Source organism: Poecilia reticulata, chromosome 23 (assembly GCF_904066995.2).
Source record: "Poecilia reticulata chromosome 23, P_reticulata-male-v2, whole genome shotgun sequence".
NCBI lineage: Eukaryota > Metazoa > Chordata > Actinopteri > Cyprinodontiformes > Poeciliidae > Poecilia > Poecilia reticulata.
Window position 1 is genome coordinate 9,794,763 of NC_088852.1, and position 27,684 is coordinate 9,822,446.

Consider the following 27,684-nt stretch of genomic DNA (forward strand, 5'->3'; position numbering starts at 1 on the left):
GCTGTTGGTGGTTCAACAAGATATTGTTACCATGTATATTTATTTATTTAAACTCTTCCCCGCTTTATTTTTTGTGGAGTTTTCTGTTTAATTGTTTATGTCATGAAATAGTGGCGTCAAGCTAAAAGACGGGAGACAGACGGGCGAATGACGTGTGGAAAAAGAGTGAGCATTCCCATCCACGGCCCACTCCCGCCGTCCAACAACCCCCCCTCCTTTACAACTTTTCTTTGGGGGCTTCTTATAAACCAACCATCTATCTCCATTATGCCCCCGAAATTGCTATTTGTCGCTTTGCGGGGAAGAAATAATCAATATGTCTTGTGGGGGCAGCGAGCGCATTAGAGGAAGCAAATTGATGTCTCTCGCCCCAGCGCTCCTCACCCAGCACACTGCAGCAGAGCTAATGGGAAGGCTCGCTGGCTGGCAGACAGGGAACCAGTTTGTGTGTGTGTGTGCAAGTGTGTGTCAGTGCATATAAGTGAATGAATGAGCGAGTGGTCAGGCAATAGGGAATTTGTTCATGCAAAGTGAATGCCAGCGCTGTGGGTGCGTATTCGTGCGCTCATGTGCTTGTGTGTTGTGCGCTTGTGCATGTTCTCTGCCTACAGAGCCTTATCTGTCCCAGCCATCCGGTTTTAGGTCTTTGGGCTGTCAGAGGAAGATAGCCCTGTCACTACCGCCGCATCCCCTTTTCCCTGAGAGCCTTGAAGGCTTCCTATACCGACTGACACTTCCAGAAAATCCCCACCTGATAAGAGCATTGCAGCTGGACGTGACTTACCCACTAGTCTATCCCCTCTGTGGGGATTTTTATTTCATTACACTTCTCTACCTTTCTTGATCAAAAGTGCATGCCACACTTTACTTTGTTTCAAAAACACTGAAAACCATCAATCTTTTTTTTTTCTCACTTAACGCAACAATTAGCTGATTAGTTCACATGTGAAGGGAACAACCAAGGTACCAACTGAGAAACCTGCAATTAATACGGGTTGAAGAATTCATCATAAGCCACAAGGAAATGAAACTTAATCTCTTAAATTTACATGTATTATTTTTGACATGGCTTTACTTAATTGAATTGCAAATTAAGTGCCAGAAAAGTTACCAGAGGCTCATTTTAGGAGCAGTTGCCAATTCACAAGTTTAACTTTTACTTGCCTTTGAGATCCATGACAACAATAACAAAGGTGGACAGATCTTATCGTAACAGCAGGTCTCTCCATGTGCATCTCACCATGTCAATTTATTTCTAAACAGAGATAAAAATGTGAAGGGTTAAAGATGCATTCAAATTTCATGACGTGTGCCCCTTGCTTTTTTTTTAATTTTTTGGGTCTGAGGCAAATGCAAAACCTCCCAAAGTGACACCACGGAGGGAGCAATGGAATAACATCACTGTCACCGCATTCTAATATGACAAATAAATATGTAAATGGTCTGCCTGATACTGTGAAACCCAGTGAATAAATTCATCTTTCTGACATTCTGTCTCTCACAAACACGCACACACAGAAAATCAATCTTTGGCTGTGTCATTGGAGTGCTCAGATGGCTTTGTGTCTCATCTCAGACACAGGACGAAGGAGGGTGGGGGGCATCACAACAGGATTCCAGATTATCCATTTATTCGCTGCAGAGGGCATTAGGGGCCTGTCAGTCCTCATTTACCCAGCCTGCACATACTCAGGACTTGAGCCGTGACCATAAACACATTTGGTGCTCTTCCACCGGAGAAACAGTCATATAAACCGCTTCTTAAAATGTGGCAACTTGTGTCGTTTGTACAGCAAAAACATGAAGCAGAAAAAGACTTTTCCAAAATATTTCTACAGGAATTGTGAAACCAGAGGAGAAGTAATATCCCTCATGTGAGCATTAAACTGCATTATGATGGTAAAACAGGGTGGTGGCAGTGTTGTGCTGTGGGCATGCTTTTTCAGCAGGGCCCCAGTTGGAGATTTTAAAAGACCTTAGTGGCCCATAATTATGGAGGGACAGCTATAAGTTGGAGAAAGGGAGAAGTGAACTTGCTACTCCATAAAAATATTACTAGTAAACCCTGTCCAGGCAGTTTTACAAGCGTTTTTAATGAATGTCAAAGTATTTAAAAAGTGTAACCTTTGTTATTCAAAGTTCTTGTGAATGTTTGGATATCCCTCCCAGACCTGCCCCCTCCTACATAAATAAACCTAAATGGTTTTCATGTTGGTGCACCACAAAAACCTAAATGGTTTTCATGTTGGTGCACCACAAAAACCTAAATGGTTTTCATGTTGGTGCACTACAAAAACCTAAATGGTTTTCATGTTGGTGCACCATAAAAACCTAAATGGTTTTCATGTTGGTGCACCACAAAAACCTAAATGGTTTTCATGTTGGTGCACCATAAAAACCTAAATGGTTTTCATGTTGGTGCACCACAGACTCCCATCTGGCCACCTATTACAAAAAAACAGGTTTGTAGATCCCTACATATGCAGCTTAAGTATTGAATAAAATTTCATTTCACTGGCAGCAATTTCATTATGTCAAAGCAACACATCCCTAAATGTCACAACAGGACTTATTGATAGGATTTTATTAGTTTGCGCAAACCTTGAGGCAGGAGATACAAGCAAGGTGGATCAATCCTAGACTGGTTTCTTTAGATTATACAGGATCAATAACATGTAAACAAAGATATACGAGTTGCTGTTGGGATTTTTTAGAAAGAGTAAATACATTTCTCTCTTTTTCTAAACCTAGAGCCTGGCAACACCTAGAGTTTTTCCTTTGTAGTAACATCTTAAGTTCAAAGTGGTGCTGTGATGTTGTTTTTACCTCACTTGTAAGGCATCACCTGTCAGTCAGACGCTGCCCCCACTACTGGGTTGTTTTCTTTGGATCCTTCCTTTGAATAAGTTTTCGTGTGGATTCTTTAGCTTTCCTGGCATCTGCCGAGGGCTTCCATATGTTCTTGTACTCGAATGAATTAAAATCGGCCACTTTATTATCTTAATTATAGTTGTCTGAGACACTTTAAAAAGTATTTGCAACATTTCAGTCATCAAGATGGATAATCTTTGGAAAACTGAGGAAACCTCATGCCAGTCAACCCATTGTTTCTTTCATTTTAGTAGTATTTAAATGACCATTTAAATGTGTTGCTCTGTTTGTTTGCAAAGTTGTGAGAACAGATCCGAAACGAGTTTCTACTAGCTTAGATTCACATAAAAAAAAAATCTGTTTCTATGCAGTTTGGATTTGATGGTAAAGGAAAACTAAATCGTAAATAAATTGTTCATTTGTGTGTAAAATCTCTTCAGTATCCTCAACATTGTAACACAGTGGCATTGGTAGAAATAATTCCACTTGCAGCTGCATGTGACAAACAGAACATTTGTGCCGCGCTGCAGGTTAATTCATGGCTTTGATGGATGCCGAATGGAGGCTGGGCTGCGAGCGCAGAAGAAACCGTGGCAATTAGAAAAGCGCTGTGTGTGAGAGAGTTGGCTGCCGCATGCACCGCTGGGCATAAATGAGTCTAGCAGCCCGGGCAACATAGGCAGAGCTTTAACACAACACCACAGACATGCCTAAGACTCCCATTGTGCCTCTTGCTAATCCATTTCCATCCTAACAAGCTGCTGCCTTCGAACTCGGCCATCCAACCACAAGCCTGTCCACCGTCTGCTGAGTTTGGTGCAGCTCCAGTTCTCCGACTTTCAGCAGCCATTTTAAGCTCTCACTGACAACACTTGTCCTGTTACATTTTGTGTTCTATACCAGCTGGTAGATATTATATGTGCGGTAATTAATGCACTCGCTCTGGCTTGAATAGAGACGCTTCAACTCATCTGCACAAAATGTAGGCTCACAAAATGCCTCGGGATGCAAAAAGACATCACAGTTTCCTTAGCTGTCCTCTGCATCACCTTTAGTTTCTTTGTCTGCATGTGGATTATCGCTGCAATTCCCCGATATTCATGGTTCACTTGGAGCTCAGAAGACTCGTTATTCTGCCGGCAGAGGAATAAGCAGGAGGAAAAAATGTGCGCCTTTAGTTTTGCACTAATAAAGCAGCATTACACCGCTGAGAAATCAACGGTGCATTTTCTCCACTGCGCTTAAAACTGTTGAGACACTTGACAGCACTATTTATTGTCCTCACAGCTGAGAATGTTTCCTCAGGTGAAAGAGCTAAGTGGCTGACAAACGAGCAAAATTAATACCAGCTCCTAAACCCTTTAGGAGCAGGCCTCTCTCAGAATATTTTGGCAGATATCTCCAAGGACACGAAGATCCTGAGGTACCGTTTATAACTTTCCTAGCTAAAGCAATTGATTTGGGGAGATGCAATAAAATGCACAGAGAAATAATGAAATTACTTTAAAAGTTGTTTTGTTGTATATCATATCTCAGCTTGTTAATTTGCCAAGGAGATGTTTGAAGCTTCTTAACCTTTCTGAGGTATTGTTTGCAATCGAGTTAAATCTGTGAATTGATTTGTGAAAATATACTCACATGCACCATTTAAAGGCAGAGTCTCAATTAAATAATCTGCAAAAATTGTACAGCCCTAATCAAGATACACCATGGTTTAAAAAAAACATGACTTAAAAACTGCTATATATTCTCTATAAATTGCAATAATCATCAAATCTTTGACTACAATAGTAATTAACCCATATTAATCACCACCATCCCAAAGATTCAGGTCAGTTTTCATCATATTGTATTCCACATACAATGTATACATGTGTATGTATTTTATTTTTTACAGCCGGAGAGTTTTAAATAATTATAAAATTAATAGCTGTTTGCATTTTTTATGTGCAGTTTTTTGGTCTATGGTTAATAATCTAATCAGAAGCAAAGTTGGTTGCGTTTCTCAGAACATGACTTGTGTCCACAACAAACGTCGTTTCCACACCAAAAAAAAAAAAAAGAAAAAAGAAAGAAAAGATGAAACAAAAATTAAGTGAAGGAAGGCTGGGACCTAAATTGCATTTTCTGCACTATTAGTCATTTCTTTGTGCAATCTGGCATCTCTTACTCAAATAGACTGCAGATATGTCTCTGCACACATAATGGGAGAAAATGAGCCATGTTGGTGAAGAGTAAACAGCTCTTAAATGCTCCGGAGTTCTTCCTGTCTAAAATTTATGTTTTTCAATGTCAAAATGTCTCTTAAGCTGTTGTTTTAATCATATTGTTCCACTAAATGTAGAAGTTTAATGAAAAACTGAAAATTTAATAAAACACTCGACTGAAACGGTTAATAGAGCATATTGTTGCCTGAAACTCCACAGCTGTTTGTAGATCTTTGAGTCCCTCTGAGTCGCTCTGCTCAGAGTAACTGCTTCTTGGCACAAAGGCAGACACAATAAATATGAACTGAATAAACTCCAGACAATAAAAAGGGAGCACATCAATAACGGCTCGCCTCAGCTTAGCAGGGGGGCTTATTGGTTTAATTCTCAAAGTACACAAAGATGGGAGACTGCATTAGAAAACAAACAACTGAAGGGGGATGTTTGTGCGCCCGAAATCCAATCTAGCACAATTTAACACGTACTGCGGACTTAGTGCAAATATTAACACTGCATCTACTGGAGGGCAATCTGGCCGTCACCATATTGTCGTGTTTTTGCACACAAGAGCCAATAAACAGAACTGAGCAGACGCCGATTGTTTCCTCGGTTGTTGTGCTGCTGCAGAAGAGGTTTTTCTGGTAATGAGCAGCGAGTTCAGTGGCTTCCACCCTCACTGCTGCTGTGCCTCAGCTGGTCTGTGCAGTGTACTGGAACAATAGTGCAGCCCGTATTTTTGTTTCAGTTGAATGTCATGTTAGTAAGAGTCTCATCACAAGAACGGAACAGCACAGAGCATCGCACGCCTGAATAATTTCATTATTTCTTAGTGGCAGCACCTTTGGTTTCCAGCTCCTGATTTTTCACAAATTCATAACCTTACTTTTTCTGCTTTTGTTTTTACAATGAGGAAAGGTTATTCAACATTACTTCACCAAATATCTGTTAAATCAAATATCAGGAGAAAAGCAGCTTAATTTAGGCATGCTCTGATCCACTTGTTTTTGTTGCAATCACAAAATTGAACTTATTATCCTTTGAATGCCTTTACTCATTTTTGGTTATGCCGATTTGTTATACCATTTTACAAACTTGATCATTACATATTCAGAGTAAAATGATCAATTAACATCTTTTGTCACATTCTTGTGTTCTGCAGAGCTGCTTTATCTTAACTACTGCAGACAATAAAAAGGCGGGTACAAAAAATGTTTCTGAAAACTAATTTAAAAAAAAACCTGCTAATGTAAACTCCGGATTTGTTGAGGTATAAAACTCTGACGAATTAATGTGTGTGTATAAGAGACAAGCAGCTCAACAAAACAGGAGCATGCCATTTGGAAGAAATTAAGTCAAGAACATTGGTGACATTTTAAAGTTGTTAAACGTTTCAAACGTTTAATGCTGGTAGAGGAGTCAGCACTGCCAACAGGAACAGCAGTCTGAAATTTCTAGCTGAGACAGTGTTGAAAAAACATGTTGGCACAGTGTTGGAAGCCAACAGGCTGCCAACATTACAAATCCTACATATTTAATGGAGGATGGAATTGGTAAGTTCAAAATAATACATTTATGCAGCTTCTTGCTTTTCTATAAAGCCCAGATCTCATTTCTCTCCTCAGATTCTTCTATTGTAATGATGCAAAATGACCATCTTGGTATTTTCTTCATGTCAACTAAGTATTTCCAAAAAGGGGCCCACCAAGTCATTGATGGGATACTCCATCCCTGTATTAAGGGATGCCCATCCCTTAAAGTGCTTCATCACTTTAAGGATACAGTGATGAAGCAAATATGACAAATTTGCATCTGTGGACATAAATATCATGGAGGTCTGCCTGCTCAAAACATGCAGCCCAGATTTGTGACCGTGACACCACCAGTGAATACAATAGTCCCTTTCAAAGGTTGACATCAAATACACAACAGGAAAACAGGAGTCAGATCTCAATCAGAAGAAAAAAAAAAGAAATTCATGTTTTCAAAATTAATGCTTTGAAATCAATTTTAATAATTTACGTCTTGAGGAGACACCTGAGAAATCTTTTCATTTGTATGATTGTCATCGTAACTACATCTCTGGATGGCTGTGGTTTTTCTAAGCTCAAAATAGCATGTGAACATTAAAGTGACTCAGTGTTTTAAGTGTTCAATAAGTTTGTTTGTCTAAGTTTAAACCTTCAGAATAAAGTCAGCTAAAACCTGATTAACAGAACCATTGGTTCTGGATCTATGAAGGGATCAACGACCTGATTCACATAAAGGATTGGAGGAAGACGTCCATATCAGGCTGAAGCTAAATTGTGTAGATATCTGTTTTGTTATTGGATGAATTTTCATTTACAATTGTCCTGCTACTTTAAAAAAAAAAGGAATTATTTGTGTTGTATTCATTTTACATATTGCATTTCTTGCCTGAGATACACAGATTTCAAAGTCAATTTGGTTTAATTTTACTTGACTTTAACTGTTTGGGTATCCTTTTTTTTTTTTGCTAAATGAGTGAAAAGTGCAGATAAATCTGCACCTTTTAGTAAAGTTTTAGGGCCCAAAGCTAAACCATGACAATCTGTTAAAAACTTACAAATTTCAAAAATCTTATTTGGGAAAATTGATGTTGCATCTTGTCCCTTATAGAACTTAGTTTAGTTGTTTTTACACCAGCTTAATACAGGTAGTGGTATTAAGTCATTTGAACTATTCCTAGGGGGTCCAGGAATAGGCTTGGTTACATTTAGGAAATGTAATTCATCCTCTCTTCATAGACCAGAAAGAGAAAAGTCTGGGTTATCTTCAGTTCACCCTTTGCATCACATTATGACCTCTGACAGGTGAAGTAAATAACACCAAATATCGTCATCACACCATTCGGTGGGTGGGATATATTAAATGCAGGAGAACATTTTGTCCTAGAAGTTGATGCTGTGAATGTGGCTGTACAGTCATTACCTCTGAGAGAGCCTGTGCTGGTCATAATCCTGTCTTATTGGTTTACCTGTGATAAACCGTAGTGATCAATGCAGTTTTATAGTTTTTATTAAAACTGATGGTTTTGCATTAATTCATCTTTACTGCCAGCCACTAGCGAAACCAGCTTCTTCCTTGGACGCCCAGGAATATCGGTTTACCAGGTACGATCAGGAACATCATGGTAAAATTGTCTCTATAATCTTGCCCTGTTGAACAGATTACTTTCCCTCAGCGATAATGTGAGGCCTCTATCTTAGGTGAGAGCAGTGACGTCTATTAGATCTATAAATCATGTTAGGTGAGGGATGAGGGGGAGAGAAAGGGGAGCAGCAAGAGCTCAGGGTTGTAAATCTCATTACCTGAGACTGCTGCCGACCCCCCGCCGCATCATCCCATCCTCAATCTCTCCCATTATCAGCTGACCTTGACCGCCAACACAGACACTTGCACTCAATCAGGGCTGCCATTGGTGAGTGTGTTTATCTGCCGCATTTCTATCTTGATATTCGGATTCGCTGCCTATCTTCACGGAGGGACTGGGAATTTTCAAGCGAAAATATCAGTTTATTCTCGTGCCGCACATTTTTCAGCTGGTTTAGTGTAATTCAGCTGATATGCTTTTTGCTCAAAAAGTGGATGGATTAGTTTTTTATGTGTTCACAATATTTCTCCATATTAGACAGGTGTTTAATCTTAATTTAATGTTAAGAAAACAACCCGCAAGAAAATTTGGCAGAGAAAATTTTCCATGTGGATTTTTTTCAAGGTTTTGATTTGTTGATAAGTTATAACCTTTTGACCAAGCTATACTTCATCTAAATTACTTTTGTAGCTGTAAAAATGCTGATAAATACACCTGTAAGAACATTATGGTTTATTTAAATTCTAGTGTTAAGACATTAACTTGCAAGTAGAAAATCTTTATTAAACAACACATAGTGATTCCTAAACTCCTGAATACAGCAAAAGTACAACATCTTACCAGGTACTTTCGGTCTAATTTTGAGATCAAATATCTTAGTACACTTGAAATGAGATAAAACTAACTTACAAGGAACTTTTCAGTGAGATAATTAAATAATTCACTCTTTTGTACTGAGAATTGGTTTATCACGATGGGCCATAGAGGTTTTTGAGAACCTTTTGAAGAAACTTTGGCATCAAGTAAATATTTAACGTCTTTCAGATTAAAATGATGTTGGTTGAACGATGACAAATCAAATGTTTTACTACCAAATAGCCCCAAAAATCCACTAAGTCATAAATGACAAAGAAAGACTAGAGGAGTTTCATGAAAACTGCAACTCATAAAGCTGAAACTATTTAAATTCTTAAATACTTGATTTTTAATGTTAATAGGAAAAGTAAATTGACAAATGGTGAAAAATGTAATTGCATCTCAACACTGGCAACTTACTCCGGCTTTCAGGCCATTTATTCACATAAATTCAATCAGGAAGATCCCAAAATAATCATGCCTTATTGCCAGTTCATTTTGTGTGTACCTAAGCATTTCAGTCGACTCTCATCAATGATCTCTTAGTGTCAATTTACTTTGAGAGGAAAATACCACACTTATAGTGGATTAGTCATGATGAGCCATTATTGGTTCAAAAACAGGTACAGCACTGCTTGGCATTTTGCCTGCGCTTTAAATACACTTTTGTGCTTGTTTTCTTGGTAGAACTGACAACACGCTTGTGCAAACAATTTACCACTGTTAACGTTTTCTTTTTTTTAAAGCTGTGACTTTCACTAGCTGGAAAATGTGTTTTCAGAGTGGAGGTAAAGAAAACTATGTTTTCTAACAAGATGAGAAAACATTCCACCCACAATCTTCCCCCCCAACTTTACCCAAACAGCAAATGAAAACAAAACTTTGGCCCAACAAACTTAAGCTGCATTCAACTAAAACATGGGACTTGAAAGTCACTGTCCCTGGTCTGATTGTGCAAATCCAATGCATGCAGATGGAGAAGAGAAATAAATGTGGACACATTTTTTCAGTTCGATTTTTAAACTTAAACAAAGCAACAAAAAGCTGGAGAAACTACAAATAAAATGCTGTCAGGTCACAGAAGGTGAATTTCTTGTTGTATAACTCAAGCCTCCAGCGGTGCCCTTGGTTTGATCTCATACGGAGTTCTGACTATCAGCACCAGTAAAACGGACATAATGAGTGTTAGACGTTTCTAAAATGAGTCTGGCAGTAACTGAAACCTCCATATTTGTTTGACATTGCTGGTCTTTCCTGTTTTTTCATCCTCCTCCCCAACTCCCACTTTTCTTCTAATTTCTCAAAGAATTTCCATTTCTAAACAGATTACTAACCGTGGCATTTTCTGCTGTTAAGAATATATTCCAGATAATTACGTCAGTCTCCTGAGGAACAAAGGAGAATGTCCTTCAACTGGCTGCAGCGGTTCAGAGAAAGAGAATCGAATAATAAACATTTAGATTAAAAGCATCCTTCTGAAGAAGAATTCATCTCCAGTTCTTCTTCCTTACATCATTTCCTCAACCCTTTCTCTGTTTCTCGCGATGCATCTTAATGGGTTTTCATGCCTGAAGCAGATTTAAGGCCGTGGAGTGAAAATGTGCCGCATTGTGCTCCGTATATCTAGCTGGCTCAATAATAACTCATAACAACACTCCTGGCTATCACACAAGCCCCAAACTGTCACCGCTCCACCGCCGCGCCTTTGGGAAGGCAAGTTCACCGTGAATAATTTCACCACAGCAGCACAGAGCTAGGCTTGCCCAGAGGAAGACTCTGAAAAGTACATTATGTCTACCCGGAGGCGCAATCCATGGCTTGGTGACAGCTTCACTCATGTTTGATAGGTGAGGATGTGCACAGTGGCAATCAGCTGTAAATCCATATGTGCCACACTACAAAAAAAGAATATAACCTGAGGCATAAGAGTTTCACACTAATAAGTGAGTGGATTCAGAAAGTCTCACCAACTTGGCAGGGATGTCTCACTACAGCTCAATGACACGTGAGGCTCGTTTTTGATCATTTCGTCTTGCATTAGGAAGGATTTGCAGTGTTCAGTGCAGGTGCAAAGAATATTAAGGTAAAATGGAATTTGCAGAAACTTCATGGCATTTCCTCCTGCAAACTTTGGGGGAAATACACAGCACATCCATCTGATTTGGTCTGCAGCATCACTGTGCATGGAGTGCCAGTCAAATGTTTGGGGAGCAATAACAAAAATTTGTGTTTTCTACTGGGAGTCAATTATAGCAGACCTTCTGAGTTCCTGAAACTTAAAGGACTCTTACCAAACCCCCATGTGACGGGGAAAGTGCCCACTAAGCATCCCAGAAGGTTAGTGACAAGAGTTGCCCATGTATGAAATTCTGTAGCTGAAAAATAAAGCAAAAATGGCTGAATTTTCTTTTATTTAAAATAAAGTACTGAAACAGTTGCAATGTTTTCATCTCAAAGTTCTATGTTAATCCATAGACTTAAGCAAAAACATAAATGTAGCTTTAGTTTTGAAGTTAATATACTTATTGGACTAAATTTCATATCTTCTTGCCGTTCATCCTACATGCATGTCAGAATTATTTTACCAAGTAGAGCTTTTTAAGACCCAGCTGCACTACTGTGGATTCCTTCTAAATTAAAATTGTGCTTTGGCAATTATTTAAAATTCGAATCTAATTTCTGGTGAAACTTATGCTTCACCAGTAGTTGGAAATGATAAAGAAATTTAAATTTAGAAATTTTTTGTAAAAGCACATTTCAGTAACAAAGAAGTTCAAAGTGCCACACAGGGACAAACAAAAAGAAACTACTGTACTCTGTAAATGATAGGTTACTGTACTCTGTAACCTATCTGCAAATTATGTTTGCAGAGAAGGCAAACATAATTTACCTTTTCTGCATTTTCCTTCAGCAGAGTGCTATTGCTATAGTTTTTCACACAAAGTTGCTCCAAAGTAATTATTGCTGCAGGATGTTTTATTGTGGACATTATTGCTGATGCCATGACTTTTACCTAGTCTACTGTTCAAAGCATCTAAATAATTATCCAAAACTCCTGCAGGGTAGCAAACATTGATAATGAGGTTATAAGCAGCCAAGAACATATGAACTAATATGAATGGAGTTGGGTTGCACAGTCGACTTGGCGCAAGAAGGACTTGGGTTCGAATCCTAGCCTGCGGTCTTTTTGCATGTAGTTTGCATATTCTCCCTGTGTATGAATAAGCCCTTCGGTGTGAATGTGTGTGCATGACTGTCTGTCCTGTGCGTCTCCATTTTGTCCAGATGGGCGACCTTTACAGGGTGTACCCCGCCTCTTGCCCGGAGTCTGAGGGAAACGGGCACCAGTCAACCACCAACATTTGCAGATGCTTTTTTTTTCTCAAAAATCTGCCCACTGTTAGCAGAAAACATGCAAATATCGTTTTCAAATTCCTACTTTTCTTAATTCCTGTAGCACCTAGTTCTGCCACAGTGTAAATAGTATGCACAGATTCAATTAGATCGTTTTTTTAATTTATGATGCAACCACCAGCATCAGTAAAAGTTTAGTAGAAAATCCACATTTTTTTGCTAATGCTTCTTTTTGCACTTACTATCTTGTTTGGTCATGAATATAATGAGATGTACATCAAATAAGAGAAAAGTTTTCCTTAAAAAGAATCTGTACCACCAGTCTCTGTCAGATTTTTTCTATATTTTTCTGTACGTTCTCAGATGGTGAGTTCTCGTCTTCTTTAGACTAGTTGTGTTTTGTGCTGTACTCAAGGAAAAGACGACAGGTGGAATCAGTGCTACATGATGCAATTTCTTAAAAACTAAGCAAACCAGGTAACATAGGTGAGGGTGAAATTTGCAGATGCTTTATTTTTCTGTTCCTCTCTGTCAAACACAGACACCACGGGTGTCCTTTTTCACTCTGATGCAATCTTCGAAGAACCTCATGGCAACGCGTCGCAGCATTGTTTTTTCCTCCTATATCTGCTCCATCAGAGTGTAGCAGGCCTCATTAGTGTTTGGGGCCCCTGTAGGGTCCCCCGGCCCCACAATCCACCCGACCAACCTCCAGTAGCCCCTTAGGCGCCAAGCCACAAACAACAAATCACTGAAACAAAAAATCCCTAATGCCTGAGTCTTTCCACTTCAAAAACACAATTATGCTAATGCCAGGAATCATTTGCCATTCCAACTCTGATTTAATGCGGCCTTTTAGTGGAGAAAGCTAATTAGAGGCTTTAATTAACATGTGCGATACAAACTGAAGAGAAGTGTGAAGGAGCCTGTCGATCACGAAGGAGCTCAGCGAGAGCGATAAAACGGAGGGAACGCCAGGAAGGGGAAGTCTGAAAGCAATGCAAATGAGACGAGGGAGCGCCACAGGGAGGCGTGGATCTCTGCTGCAACAACGGATTCTGTAAATATCACTGTGACCCGTAGACGGAGTGGAGTCATCTCATTAACACAGATGGGAAGGTGTCACCAGCGCTTGGCCATGAGGGTCAGCGCCGACACGAAGCAACCTGAGCTTACAGAGCGTAGGATCATTAAAAACCCTGACAAAACACGAGATTTAAGCGTGTGCTCCGAGAGGCTGATATTTCACTCCGCTCACATCATCCTCTCCTGTGCAACTATCTCCAGGAGAAAATACGTTCACTTTGAGCTTGTTGCTGTCGCTGCTTTCTGTATCAGTCAGCCCAGTCAGCTGATTTTGGCATTCTTACGCATAGCTAGAGGGTTGGTGTTCTTGTCATTGTATCTTAATGTCCTCCACTGCTTACAAACAGGTTTTCTTCCAGTCTTGTCCAGCATTTTGCTCCATCCATCAGCTCTGAAGAAAGCAACTCTGCAGCATGATCCTGCCAATACCATGTTTGACAATAGGGATCCAGTAGTGTGCATCACTTTGCATTTAGGCTTAATGTTCACAGTGTCTTCTACATGACATGTTTCAAACTGCAGGACTTCTTCTCTTGTATTTGTGGAGTGCACATCTGATGGTTGTATTTCTGAAATATGTTCCCACATTAGCAATAAATCTCTGCAGCTCCTCCAGAGTCATCATGGCTTGCTCGACTTTCTCCGATTATCGCTTTTCTTGACCAGACTACTTGTCCAGTTGGACCGCCATGTCTTGGTAGGTTACCAGTTGCGTCATACGCTTCCGATTTTCAGCTGATGGATTGAATGTCGCCATTTGTTCAATGGTGTTCTCCAAAAATATTTCTCAGTCCTTCTCAAAGCTGCTGTATTTACACTAAAATTATTTTGAAATTAAATAAAATGTATGTTTGTTTTTGAATCGGCTGTTATCAGACATCACCTGGTGCTGGATTCTGTTTAGAATATCATGTTATAAAGCAAATTTTACCTCCACAATTATCTTTTAAACATTGACAAAATGTGGAAAAGTTCAATGAGTATCAATACAATACATCAAACTTCCCAAGTATGCATACTACCCTGATTTTTTGGGCATTTCTCTTATTCCCTTGGTATCGGGTCATGGTCCCTTAAACTGCAAGTTCCGAAGAAGGCCGAGTATATCTCTGGCCTTTTTTTCTCAAAACCACTTTCTCCTGGAAATAAACTGGGTTGCAGAAAAAAGGAAGCTCACAGGATGGAAGCTGTAAATAGAAAAGCCATACTAATAAATATAATCTAAGCTTTTATTCTTTCTCCACTTAATGAAAAAGCTTTGCTCAGGCACTGTGCTTTTAATAACGCACATAAAGATATTTAAGGGTTTTATTCCTTTTTCATTTTTCCTAGCTAAAGTACTTTAAAGCAGCTGAATGTTTTTTATTTTGTGGGGGAGTTTCATTAAAACGCATTAGGGAAGCAGCTGTGTAGGTTGCAATTTCAATACTTCATATACTGAAGAAAACTTTGGCTGACTGTTTTCTTATTGTTGCTAGGAAAGGATTTATTTTCTCCAATAAGTTTTTTGCAGATTTAAACCAACTATTTTTCAATATAAAAGCTGCAATTTTCCTTAATGACTTTATATGAAAAGGTTTGCTTATTGTGCGTATTGGGAAATTACATATTTTATCATTTCAACGTGATGGAGAAAATAGTCACTCTTTGTGTAATGTTGAGGTGTCTTAGGCTGAAGTCAGCTGCACTCCATGGACTCAAAAAAGTAGAAGAAACTGAATAAATTACAATATACACAAACTAGATTTCTGGCAACTCAGTTAATTTGTGTTGATACCTAAATTAAATGAACCGAGAGCTTTTGAGAAGTGAGAAACTTGAGAGTGAAATCTTAATATTGATATTTTTGCACATAAACTCTACAGGCAGCGTTAAAACCATGTAGTACTTCACAGGATCACATTACTGGTCATTTTGACATGTTATAGCTGGATATTTTTGGCTATACTTCATCTCTTGGATTGTTGTTATCAAGTCTCAAAGGAAACGTAGAACAATGAGACTCACCTGTGTGTCCTGGACAGCCAGTCTCTTCAGGTTCAGTCACAGGAAGCTCTCTCGGCACATCTTGTTCTTGTGATCTGCAAGAAGAACATTTTAAAAAAGATTCAGTACATCCAACAGCTTTCCTCCTTTTTCTTGATCCATTTCAGATTTCTTTACAGTTCTGTAGCATGCATCAGTTCTTACAATTATTTTTGATGCAAGGCATTGTTTGTTTTTTAAATAAAGAGCCCTAACCAGAAATAGACCAATCAGTTTTGAGGTCAAGCAACATTTGCAGTCTCCAAGTCCTACAAGTAAAATAATTTTAGCCAAACTTCCTCCGAGTTATTCATGTAACACAATGCAACAACACAATGAGTATGGAACACAAACTGATGTCTATGAGCAGTTGAAATTTTTCCAACTTTTAATACAACTTCTTACACTTGTGCCACCAGGACTCCGTTTTTACACATCTAATGCAAAAATCAGTCAACTTCTGAGTCACCTGCGCTCGGTAACTACCACTACACCGAAGAGTGCTGCTAACACGACCTGTAAATCTCCAAATCTACCAAAATATCAAAAGCAGAGGTTTATTGTGGTGTTTTCCTAATGAGCCTAAAAAAATGATCATAACAGGATCAGTTATACAAGAGTAGATTTCAAAGTAAACGGGATGAATTTGGACTGTCAAATAAAATAATGTAACAAATTGTTCTCAAAAACAGATTTAGTCATATACATGTAAAATTAATACTTTAGTTTTAAAATTACCAATGGACCTATGGTAGCAGTTAGATTAATTTATACTTTGAAAACAAAACTTGCTTTAAAAATAGGTCTTCATATGCTGGATTGCATCAAATCAAATTTTATTCGTATAGCACCTTTCAGCAGCATTTCAAAGAGCTTTATATCACAAAAACAAAATTACAAAGTTATAGAACACACACTCAACAACATTACATTTTGCACATCAGATATTGATTAATGTGTCATGATTAGATTTCAAAAGCAACTCTAAACAGTTGAGTTTTTAGTCTAGATTTAAAGGCACTCAGTGTTTCTGCTGTTTTGCAGTTTTCTGGAAGTTTGTTCCAGATTTGGGGCTGCACAGTGGCGCAGTTGGTAGAGCTGTTGCCTTGCAGCACGAAGGTTCTGGGTTCGTTTCCCGGCCCCGGTCTTTCTGCATGGAGTTTGCATGTTCTCCCTGTGCATGCGTGGGTTTTCTCCGGGTACTCCAGTTTCCTCCCACAGTCCAAAAACATGACTGTCAGGTTAATTGGCCTTTCCAAATTGCCCCTAGGTGTGAGTGTGTGTGTGCATGGTTCTGTGTCCTGTATGTCTCTGTGTTGCCCTGCGACAGACTGGCGACCTGTCCAGGGTGTACCCCGCCTCTCGCGCGGAACGTTAGCTGTAGATGGGCACCAGCAACCCTCCCGACCCCACTGAGGGACAAGGGTGAAAGAAAATGGATGGATGGATGTTCCAGATTTGTGGTGCATAGAAGCTGAATACCGTGTTTAGTTCTGGTTTGCATACAACTCCCCTGTGATCAACAAAAAAGACTTTAGACTTTCAAAATAAAAGTAATACCCTTTAAATTAAGAGATTCGGTTCATGTAGGATTATTACTGTTCAGTTTGTCAATGTTTGTCTTCAATGAGGGACTGATCTTGAATTTCAGACTTGCAGATACTCTTTAAAGTCAGGAAACTGATTTTGATATGCTGAGTTATCAATGGGCCAGTAAACCAGTGATAATCACTGGTTTACTGGTGCAGTGATAAACCAGTGATATCACGGATTGTGTAAGTGCATTTTGCATTTTAAATGGGCGTCAACAGCAATAAGTATTTTGACTTTGGAAATAAATTTCAGATGTGTTTGTCTTAAACCATCAGAGGTTGCATAAAGTTAGGATGAATGTCAGTTTAACTACACGAGTTACATTAGCACATTTAATCTAGTCTTAAACTGGAGATTTAAAATTACAATTTGCTTACTACGGAACATCTCAAGTGTCAGAGTAGTAATCTCTACTTTCTGAAACTTTTCTTTAAACTACCGATTCAGGACTATTTCTATGTATGTTGATCCAATTTCCTTTCCAGTGGCTGAATTCACTCAACTGCAGTCAGGAAAGGTAATTTGTTAGGGCAAGTGGAATATAATTGACACTGGAAATAATTAAAACTTGCCCGTCTTTATCCAGCAAAAGGTAACATTTACCTTGCTGCTTTTCTTTCATATGTGGTTAATGAAATATCAAAGTTTTCAGAATATCAAAGCAAATTAGAAAATTTACAGCCCTCTTAAGTTCATGGAAAGCATTTACAGATTTAATCATTAAGAAAACTGTATTATTTAATGCTAAAAAGAAGTACTCAAATTCCTGAATATAAGTATTTGAAAAAGTGAGACCTTCACTGGAGAGAGTGAGCAATAAATACAGCAAATTCTCAGTAAACAGTATTTTACACTTCTCATAAAGAAATCAATATAATTCAGAGCGATAGAGTTGGGGGGGGAAAAAAAACAAAACAAAACAAATGGAGGTGTTGCTGAGGCTGGCATCAGAGGGCCCTTTATAGTAAACTTGATTAAAAGAAAATTGCTTTCAAGTGCTCTCAGCAGGCCGGGAGGTTGAGTGGGTGTGCTCTTGTGGGTTTCAGGGTGAGGAAACGAGATGAAGAAATACTTTGAAATTGCCAGAGGAGGGGGAAAAAAAGAAAAAAAAAACTAAACGTGAAAGTGCTGGTGACACTGTGGTGCAATATCAGTCATTTTATCAGATTAAGTATATTTTTATATAATGTCCAGTGCACTCAAAGCAAGCTTTAACTTCTTTGTGTTTAAATGTATTGAAATTCATCTTCTATATCTACATGGCAGCTTTTTGTGCCAAGTATTAGATAAAAATCTAATTTCTCTTCTTTTCCTTTGGCCAATACACAAATGGATAATGAAAGGATGTAATTTATGTGTCGATTTTACCTTTTTAAATATTCACCTGACAAATGTCAAAGGAATCGGTGTCATTATTCTTAATACTGTCAAATGTGAGTAATTTATTCTGTTTTTAATTCAAACTGACATCAGAAAATCAAATACTTTCTGATTTCCATGAAAGCATCAGCTAATTGGCTTTTTAAAAATGGAATAATTCATCCCTTTGGTTTCAAAGTAGTGCAATTTTGGACGGAATCCATCATGGCAAGAGGGAAAACTTTTTGCTCTAGTACTCAAATTTAATTTGCTTTTGATTTGATTTAAATATATTTTCCGGCCCCACTGCTCATTAAAAACCCATTGTCACTGCCTCTGGAATGGCCCACTATGAATTTTGCATCACCTGACTGGGTTTTAAGATTTTCTTAAAGTTAACATTTTTATTTTTAGAAATCTTTTTTTTTACTTTGATGCAGCTCCATTTGCTCAAACCCAGCAGTTTTTAATGGTCTGCCAAAAAGACAAAGTTTTACTTTTACTTGTGCACCAAGTTAGATGTGCTTGAGATTCTAAATTGAAGGGAAATCAAAGAACGTACAGCTAAAAATCTAAATTCACAGCGTTTAAAAGATAACCTATTATTCCTCAACGACAGACTAAACCGGATTGGGATTATCTTTTCTTGGTAAATGTCAAAATAATGAAAAAATGCTGAGTTTTTTTTTTTTTGTTTTAAATATTTGGTCAAACTAATTTTCAAACTACATGACTGAGTTAAACCTGGCTGATGTCTTGAGGTGTTGTGTTAACATTTCCACAAAATGTACTTCCTTCATGATGTCATCAATTTTGCCAAACATATAAGTCCTTTCTGCAACTACACACACACACACGACATGATGCTTGTATCTGGTTACTTTAAGGTTAGGATAGCGCTCTCATGTTTGCAAGGCTCTCTCATTCCCTCCAAATGTAACAATGTATGATAAAGAGCCAGACTTTTAATTTCACTTTTATTAAACTACAAGATTATGGTCTTTAAATCCACAGCATGCAACTTTTACAGCATTTCTTAAAACTGCCACCATGTCGTGATAATCTGTGAAAACATCAAGCTCCACCACCTCCTCCTTTGCCAGTCAAGAACAACCAATCAGGGGGAGCGTCTCATCACCGTCAATCCTGATTAATGCGCTAATGGCGGAGAAACAACTTATTGTTCTAAGAAAAGTGTTAAACTATACTATCAGAACATTAAAAAAATATATTTTATTCTGAATTTGCAGTAAAAATAGTGAAGTTTCTATGAAAAGTAGTTAAATCTAATTATTTTAGGTAATTCTTACTGATCCAATTAATTCAATGTCTGACATTGAGAAAATGAAATGGTTTTCTTTTTATAGAGTGCATGTAAATATCCGGTTTCAGCAATTCCAAGGAGAGGTTACATAAGAGAGCTTTGGTGTAACCAAGTCGCATTTCAGTGAAATCCTGAGACACTTCAGTGAGAAATCATGTCAAGAGCAAACACTTTCACAACAAGCAGTATTAAAAATATCTAGATCTACAGAAAGACTTGGAAAAAAAAAGAAGTAGTAGCTATGTTTATCTTCTTAGATAACTAATAAGTCATTAGTTATTTACAATGTAGGAACGTTTTCAGCAATACTTCTTAGAAACATTTAAGTGGTCAAAGACTTTAAAATAAAAGGAAGTTGTTCTTTGACATCATTAATTAAATACCTGATTAATCTGATGAAAATGCTGTAAAAACCCTTAAATATTCATCTTTGTACATTTGAATTCAGATGAAACTGCCAGTCCAAATCAGAAATGCACCAGTAAATCAATCCACTTTCTTTTCAAAACAGGTGGAAATCATACCACGATAGTCAAGTTTGTAACCAGATATTTCCAAAAAGGAAATGCAAAAGCAAAACAGTGAATCTGGGAGTGGCCTTCATTTTCATTGGCACCGATTGGCTTTATCCTCAAGACTCAAGAAAGACTGTAGAAACAAGGTTCTGTTTTAATACAAAGGAATAATGCAAATTAGGGTACATATGGTGTTTGAACCATTAAAATACAGTTCTTAGCATTTTTAGAGGAGATCTGAAGTATTTGTGGGTTTTAGCTATTCACAGGCAGCTGTGGTCCCCAACCCTCACAAATACCAGGGTCCACTGAAGCAGGGAGTGATATAAAACTCTTATGATGACTTTCCTTTAATATTAAACCATTCTGCTGTTCAGATTAGTATGCATTTAGGTTTGGTGTTTTAACATAGTCTTATTTGCATAGCATCTATGTCACCCTTCTGGAAGAAAGTAGATGCTACAGTTTAAATGCAAGTCTAAGCAAGTTCTGAGATGTTGCCTCGATGAAAATAAAACAAAAAGACAGAAAAGTTCAGCAACAGTATGATGTCACTTCTGTTCACTGCCAATAATGGAGAAAAATCTTGAACTCATTGAAGCCGTCGCTTCAACCAGTTTTCTTTCAACCCCAGCAAGAGGACCAATCTATCAGAATATGGATATAAAATCCGGATTGAATTGGGCTATTTCTGATTAAATTATTCAGACAAGGTTAGGTTTTATGCATCTACTTCACCAGAGCTGGGGTGATAAACTCTACTCCTTTGCTTTACAGTTTTTCCCTTTACAACTGTGCCAATCAGTGACCAACAGCTGCATCAATCGTTTTTCTTGTCTGGCTTGACTTGAGCAGGTACTGAATGCAGCAGTTTTCTTATTTCAGGGTTTTATTGCACTGAACATCCCACAGGTTGCATTGACTTTTATTGTGGACGAAATAAAATATGCATTTTTCCAAAACAGACTTTACTTTCTATGTGGTTTAAAAGGCAAAATGATTTCCTATTTTTTCTAAAATTAAATGTTTTACCAAATTTATATCCAACGATTTATGTCTGGCTTGTACCAAGTGTTCATATAACCCGAAATCTGTATTAACTTAACGTCTGTAGTCTTTGTTTTCTTCTTGGTGAGTGAATGTTTTTCTAGTCTGAAACGATGTGAGACACAGCTGACAATAGCTTGTGGTGACTTGGCATTCGACAGAGTATGCAACCCACAGACAGACAGAGACAAGATGGGACACTTCAGTGACCACGCTCGGATGGTAAAATCCCCCGGTCCAACAAACTCATCCCACACGATCGATGGCTGCTGTGACAACAGTCCCTCTCGTCACAGGCTGGAGAACAAGCTGTTGTGAAGGTCTGAGAATGGAAGATAGGCCCCCGAGGGGAGGCTTGATTTACAACCCCAAGTCGAGATGGAAGCAGCATCGCCCACAAGCTTCAGACGGCCCTCTAGCAAAATCAGTCTCCCTCACCCTATCTGTCTGCCTGCCTCACTTACTTGTCCTCCCTCCAATGTCTCTTTGCCTGCATGCCGACAAGCAGGAAAGGGCTGAAATGACACTCTTCCCCTTTTAAAAAAAAAATGCACACACACAATCCCTTTGTATCTTTACCTTTAGTTTTGTGGATGGTGAAATCCTGGATGTCACCTTTAGCTGATTTTAGTCCTTTTTTTTTTTTTTTTGCAAACTTAGCCAGAGGGGGAAGCAGCTTGTCTGAGTCTGACAGATTTAATGCAGGGGATGGAGCTAAATTTAACATTTCATGTTCTTGTGGCCCACTGAGGCAAACAGTGAGAGACACTGAGGAGGTTAACTGCAACAGTAGACAAAATAACAACCTGCAGGATGAGATAATGCAGTGTTTTGTGAAGGAACGTGTCAACTTAAGACAATCATACAGAACATTGTATAAAATAAAATGGATGTCTGCAGTTTGGTGGTTAAGGAATCAGAACATCCCTGCTGTATCCATGACATTTCTCACGTCAGAGTGTGGCTTGACATTTCTGTTTTAATGTGTGCTTTACCTTTTTTTCCTTTTTGCCTTTACAGCATAGAGATGTTCATTTTGAAAAGATACCAATTTCCAATTTTTTAAAAATAAATGTTTTACATTTCACTTATCTATTCAGTTTTTCCTTTTACTGTGAGGAAAATTGTGTTGCAGGTTCATTAATAGAGAATGAATTTTGAGTAAATTGAGATTTCTTATAAATTTTTTAACTAAAATAGTGAGTTCTTGTTGTTGGGATCAGCTCCATCTCTGACAGACTAAAATTAGAGATAAAATGGAGTCAAGCTGACATTTTAAATTCACTTTTACCAGTCTAACTGAGCCCCGTCACGAACCTGTGCACCGTTTGACCATATACCCTGCTGCTCTTTCAACCCCAAAGTCCTTCTGACATGCAATGGCACCCCCTCCTACCCTTGCCTTCTTTAATCTGCAGCTCAGCGAGCGAAGAAATCCTCTCGCCTCCATCTCTCTTTCTCCAGAGCCGTATCAATATTCATGGGTCTGCCGGGTGCGTTTGTGCAATGGCTGTCTCATTAGCCTTTGATCCCCCTTGCGCAAGGCCTGTCGGAGCGTTGCGGCGCCAACAACAGAGCGAGCGTTTGAAGTGCAGAGAGAACATCTGCTTGCATTGATCTCCATATACTTTCTTTGCCGTTCCATACGCAGATCCACACATACACAGCTGCAGGCACATGAATACATGCATCTACTGTACTTTGCTTCAGCCTGGGTTGTCCCACTCTGCCAGTTTGTGGCATGTAATGCAATAAACAGTTTACAGGGAGGAATTCATTAGCTTAGCTGAGGATAGTTAATGTGCAATAAATCTGCTAGGTGCTTGCCTCAAACTGGGAACTACATTTAATTTTATTAGGCTTTAGTTTATCGTTAAACTGTTTTTGATTTGAGCAAATTGGCTCTGTGTCCAGGATGCCTTTCTACTGGGGGCAGCATAACATCTTCAATAGGAAGGGAAATTAAGTGCCATCCTCACTGAGTTTTTCATAAATTTTTGAGTCGACAACACCGCCAACTGATTATGCAGCCAACTTCTGATCTGACTAAAGGGCCATTTAACAATTTCTGACAAGAATCCTGTATATTTTATTCTCCCTAGTTTAAAGTGTAGACTGACCAAATCTGAACTGGATTATTTCACACAAAATATTTTGACAGTTTGAGATATTTATGGAACTTTTATTCTTTAAAAATCCACACAGAGTGCCTTTTTTAAAATATTTTTCTGGAATTGGGACAACTTTAATGTAAGGCAAACTTAATCTCAAACATATGGACAAGTAAAACTCAGAATAAATGATTCTAAATAGATTATAGATTTGCTTTGTGAGATAGCACAAAATCTGGATTCTTATGTCACAAATGGTTGAGCTGACCAGAGCAGCGTTCATGCAGGAACCCGCAGTGCCAGAAACACAGTCTTTTATCATTTTTGTGCAGTTAATTTCAATTATCTATTTACTACTGGTAGTAGAATGATCTCTGCATTATCGTCTTTCCAGGTGCAAAGCAACCCAAAACTGATTTCATTAGTATGAGGAAAATGTTACTGGATGGAAATTGCAAATGAAATCCTTTCCCCCCCTAACAGGTGGCGATGCCAAGTCACTACATTATGCAGAGAGCATGAACAAGAAACTGGTGTTTTCAGTAGTGGGACTTGGAATTCTGCTAATTTACATAATTATTTGCCGAGACTACAAACAAACCCACATTAGTCAAAACATTGGAATAAATTTGAGTAATGAGATTTTTTTGAAGCAATAACCCTGATTTGGTCTGTAAAATTTCCTTCAACATGTCGATCATCACAGAAATAACAACAAACAGGTTTGGTACAATGCCTGCTACCTTTCAGAGAATCAGTCGTATCACACAAACAAAGGGCTGCATGATGTTAGGAAAACATGCGAGGAGATACCTATGTGGAATGTTGCAATGAGCATTTTCAACACATTTTTCTTAACTCATCAATGCAGAAAACAAACACCAAACCCCATCTTCCCTGAACTTCTCAGGCACTAAAATCCATACAATCTACAGGCATCCATGGCAAGGAAATACCATGTAACTGGTCAAGCACAGTGCTGCGATGTAGGATGTGACTGCATATAAAAATATTTAACAACTGAAATTTTCATCCAAGCAGTCTTTTGTGGTTCAACATACTGTGCAGCTCAAAGCACCAAATTTGCCTCAACTTAGTTTTTGCTGAACCCGTTCGCTCTGCATTGTTAAATAATTGTCTGCAGTGCAGCTAGAAAACAAACAGTCCAGTTAGTATGACATCATGACATGTGCACAAAGACAATCCCTGCACTTTAACATGCGCTAGTCTCCCTCTGAATTGGGATCTACTGAGAGTAAAACAGTTAGAAATGGAGTGTGAGCTCGTCTCGGCTACGGCCCCCTTGGGAACAGGTTTCCCGATCAATACGACCAGTGTGTGTGTTATAACATTAAACTGCCCTTAATGGCACTAATGAAGAGAGCTGCTGACAGGTACGCTGAAGCCAGGGTCAGGGAAGCAGCCTGTTAGCAAAGAGTTCATTAGATAAACCCTGGTTTTTCTGGTCACTTTCCTTTAGCAAAAAAATAAAATGAGGTACTGAAAACATTAATTTAGAAAAAGGTGAAAGTTACTTGTGCTTTTCTAGTATAGTTTGAGTTTTATGTTATTTATTTGACAGTACAAATGTGGAAAGAAAAATGACGAAAAAATAACAAGTTTGTGAACAGATCAACTCTTGTCACAACAGGTCACAGTGTGATGACAAGGACTATGACTGCGGACAATGTTGCCTTTCCATAAATGTCAAGGAAAGTGTTTCTCAGCAGAACAGCTTCCTTTAACAAATGGGAACCCATTTTTATCCATCTATTCACTCATGCACACAGAAAGAGAGAAAGAGACAGACACCTGCTACTGGAAAAGCTTTAAACTCGGTAGGATCTTTGCAAACATCGTTTAACGCTCAGCACCACAGCCTTCATAAAGGAGGGCAGGGGAAGGTAAAAGGAGGCACTAGAACATAAGTGGAGAGGTAACATACCTCGTAGTGACTGGTTTTCACTTCAGGACAGCTGAAGCGGGACTGCCACCTTCTCTCTGCGTCTTCCCTGGCAGGAAGAGTTGGGAGGAGAGTTGCTCCTTCTCTTCTCTGGCTCTGGCTCGTTCTGCTACCGTCTCAGCCCCTCTCACTATCATACCTCACTCCTTCCCTCCCCCTCGTCCGCCCTTCTCTTCCACTCCTCCCCTTTTTTTTAACCTGCTCCCTCCAATCTCTTCTCTCTCTCCTCAAACTTGATTGTGACAAAATAGTATTGAGTTACCACTCCTTCTTCTACTGTTGCTAATGTAAGGATATTTTATCTTTTCTTATTTCAGTGGCACACTGATCAAAGATAGTACACCAAAATGTGAGATTTTGCTGATTTTCCTCCCTCTGGGTATTAAGAATATAATCAGCTAAAATTAGAATTTTCTTCTTTGTTGTCCTCAAGTTACTAACATTTTGAAATGTTAGTTTCAAAATCACTAACATTTGTCAGTACGACACGCCTACAGTTTAAAGTCCTTTTTCTGGGTGACGCTTCCCAAACCTATTGCTGCACACTGCCATTCAGCTGGTTGAAAGAAGACTGCATATTTCTATCACTTAAAGGAAAGGTTAGAGGTTACTGGCCTAAAATAAATTATGAACTTCAGCTAAAGGACAAAAAAAATCTTACAAGTCAACGCAGAAAAATCAAAGAATTAATATTAAATTCCACAGATGGAGATAACTCCAAAAAGTTTTACAATGCCATCTCTACAGTCTAAAGCACCAAATAATTTCCACCTTTGACCGTTTTTAAAAAAATATGAAGGTCATCCGTCACTTTGACAGATTACAACGCACACCCTTAACCACTTGATGCAGATTTTCATATTTAAAGAACAGAGTACATTGCAAAGATAACTAAAATCAATCAACAACAGCAAAAACTCAAAACATATCACTAACCGGGAGCTGACAAAGCACTGGAGGGCAAGACTCAAAACACACCAAATTTGGACCCGGTGTGTTTTGGGCCTTATGGGTCACAGATGGATGTACAGGAGCGCATGCTGCAGGATTTTCTTCCAGCTAAATCAGGTGTTTGCAGGATCAGGAAACCCCTCATTCAGAGTCTCCTGCAGACTTCTGATCACTTGAAGAAATGTTGAAGAAAGTCCAAAACCTCATGACACCAGCTTCTGAAGCAAGCCTCCTTGAGACATTTCATTAAGCATAAGCAGGTGCAAAATTCAGGAGCATGTGGGCCAGGAGGATGTCGAATTGTGAGACTGTGCATTCAGGGCACAGCAGGTGAATCATTCAACTGCTTAATTTTATTGTTTACATTTAGTTATTGTGGCCACAGTCAGTGGTTTTGACCAGGGTGTAAAAATGTTACATGCATTCATCTGTGGACAGTGGATTCTGAGTAATTATCATCATTTTAAAAAAACGATGGGATATTTTTGCCCTTGTCTGTCAAAATGACAAACAATGTAAAAGTCAAACACAACCTCTGGTCTAAAGTGTGTCGTTACCAGATTGTTAGAATCTCTTAATTCCATAATTCCGCCCCTCCAAGGTAAGAAATACGCAAATTTGTTTAACATTGGACTAAGTAAGATTTAATGTTTAGTTAGTATATTGTGCTAAAGTTGTACATTTAGGAGCTGATATAAGGCATAAGGTAGTGTAGGACTGCTCCTTCCACAACTGTTGCCACACACTGCTGATCAGCAGGCTGCTACACCTTTTCTCTTTTGCAGAAAAGGTGACTTTCAGCGAGTAACTCACGTCATGAAAAATATAGTTGTGCTGGCATATTATGCCACCCCATGATTATTTACTGATAATATGCAGATTGAAGAGGCAGAACCAGGAAAACAGATTTTATTTAGATTTTGTGCCTAAATGAAATTAGGCAAATATCACCATGTTTACGTAAAAATTCAGTTTAAAGGGAGCTAAAACCAAGCAAGATTTCAATAACTAAACTTCCAGGGTTTAAGGAATTTCAGAGTTTGTAAAAATCTAGAAGCCAGTGTGCCGACTGTGCAAACGACTGCTGGAGAGGCTGGAGAGGCTGCAGCTTCACTTACAGAAACAAAAGAAGCACTTATAGCACAGCAAGGTGCAGTGGATAAGAATACACCACCCAGAGGGGCACCTGCAGTTTCCACTTCCTCCTGAATAACAAATTTGTTGCCATTATTTTCTTTAAATAATAAAGAAAAGCAGCTCTGCAGCAGATGACCACCCCTGGATTCCTCCGCACTGGCCAGCTCCCGTTCT

At 38.7% G+C, this 27,684-nt stretch overlaps 1 long non-coding RNA gene across 2 annotated transcripts in view; it reads right to left on the reverse strand.

Moving 5' to 3' along the window:
- LOC103459406 (uncharacterized) overlaps window positions 1-27,684 on the reverse strand; it is a 62,534-nt gene that overhangs the window by 29,335 nt on the left and 5,515 nt on the right. The window contains exons 1-2 of one of the 2 annotated variants that reach the window (XR_532734.3): window positions 25,405-25,615; window positions 15,493-15,566 (exon numbers count right to left, since the gene is read on the reverse strand). This is a non-coding gene — a long non-coding RNA (uncharacterized LOC103459406). Of the gene's footprint in view, window positions 1-15,492; window positions 15,567-25,404; window positions 25,616-27,684 lie in introns of those variants that run through there. The other variant, XR_532732.3, reaches the window with a different exon arrangement.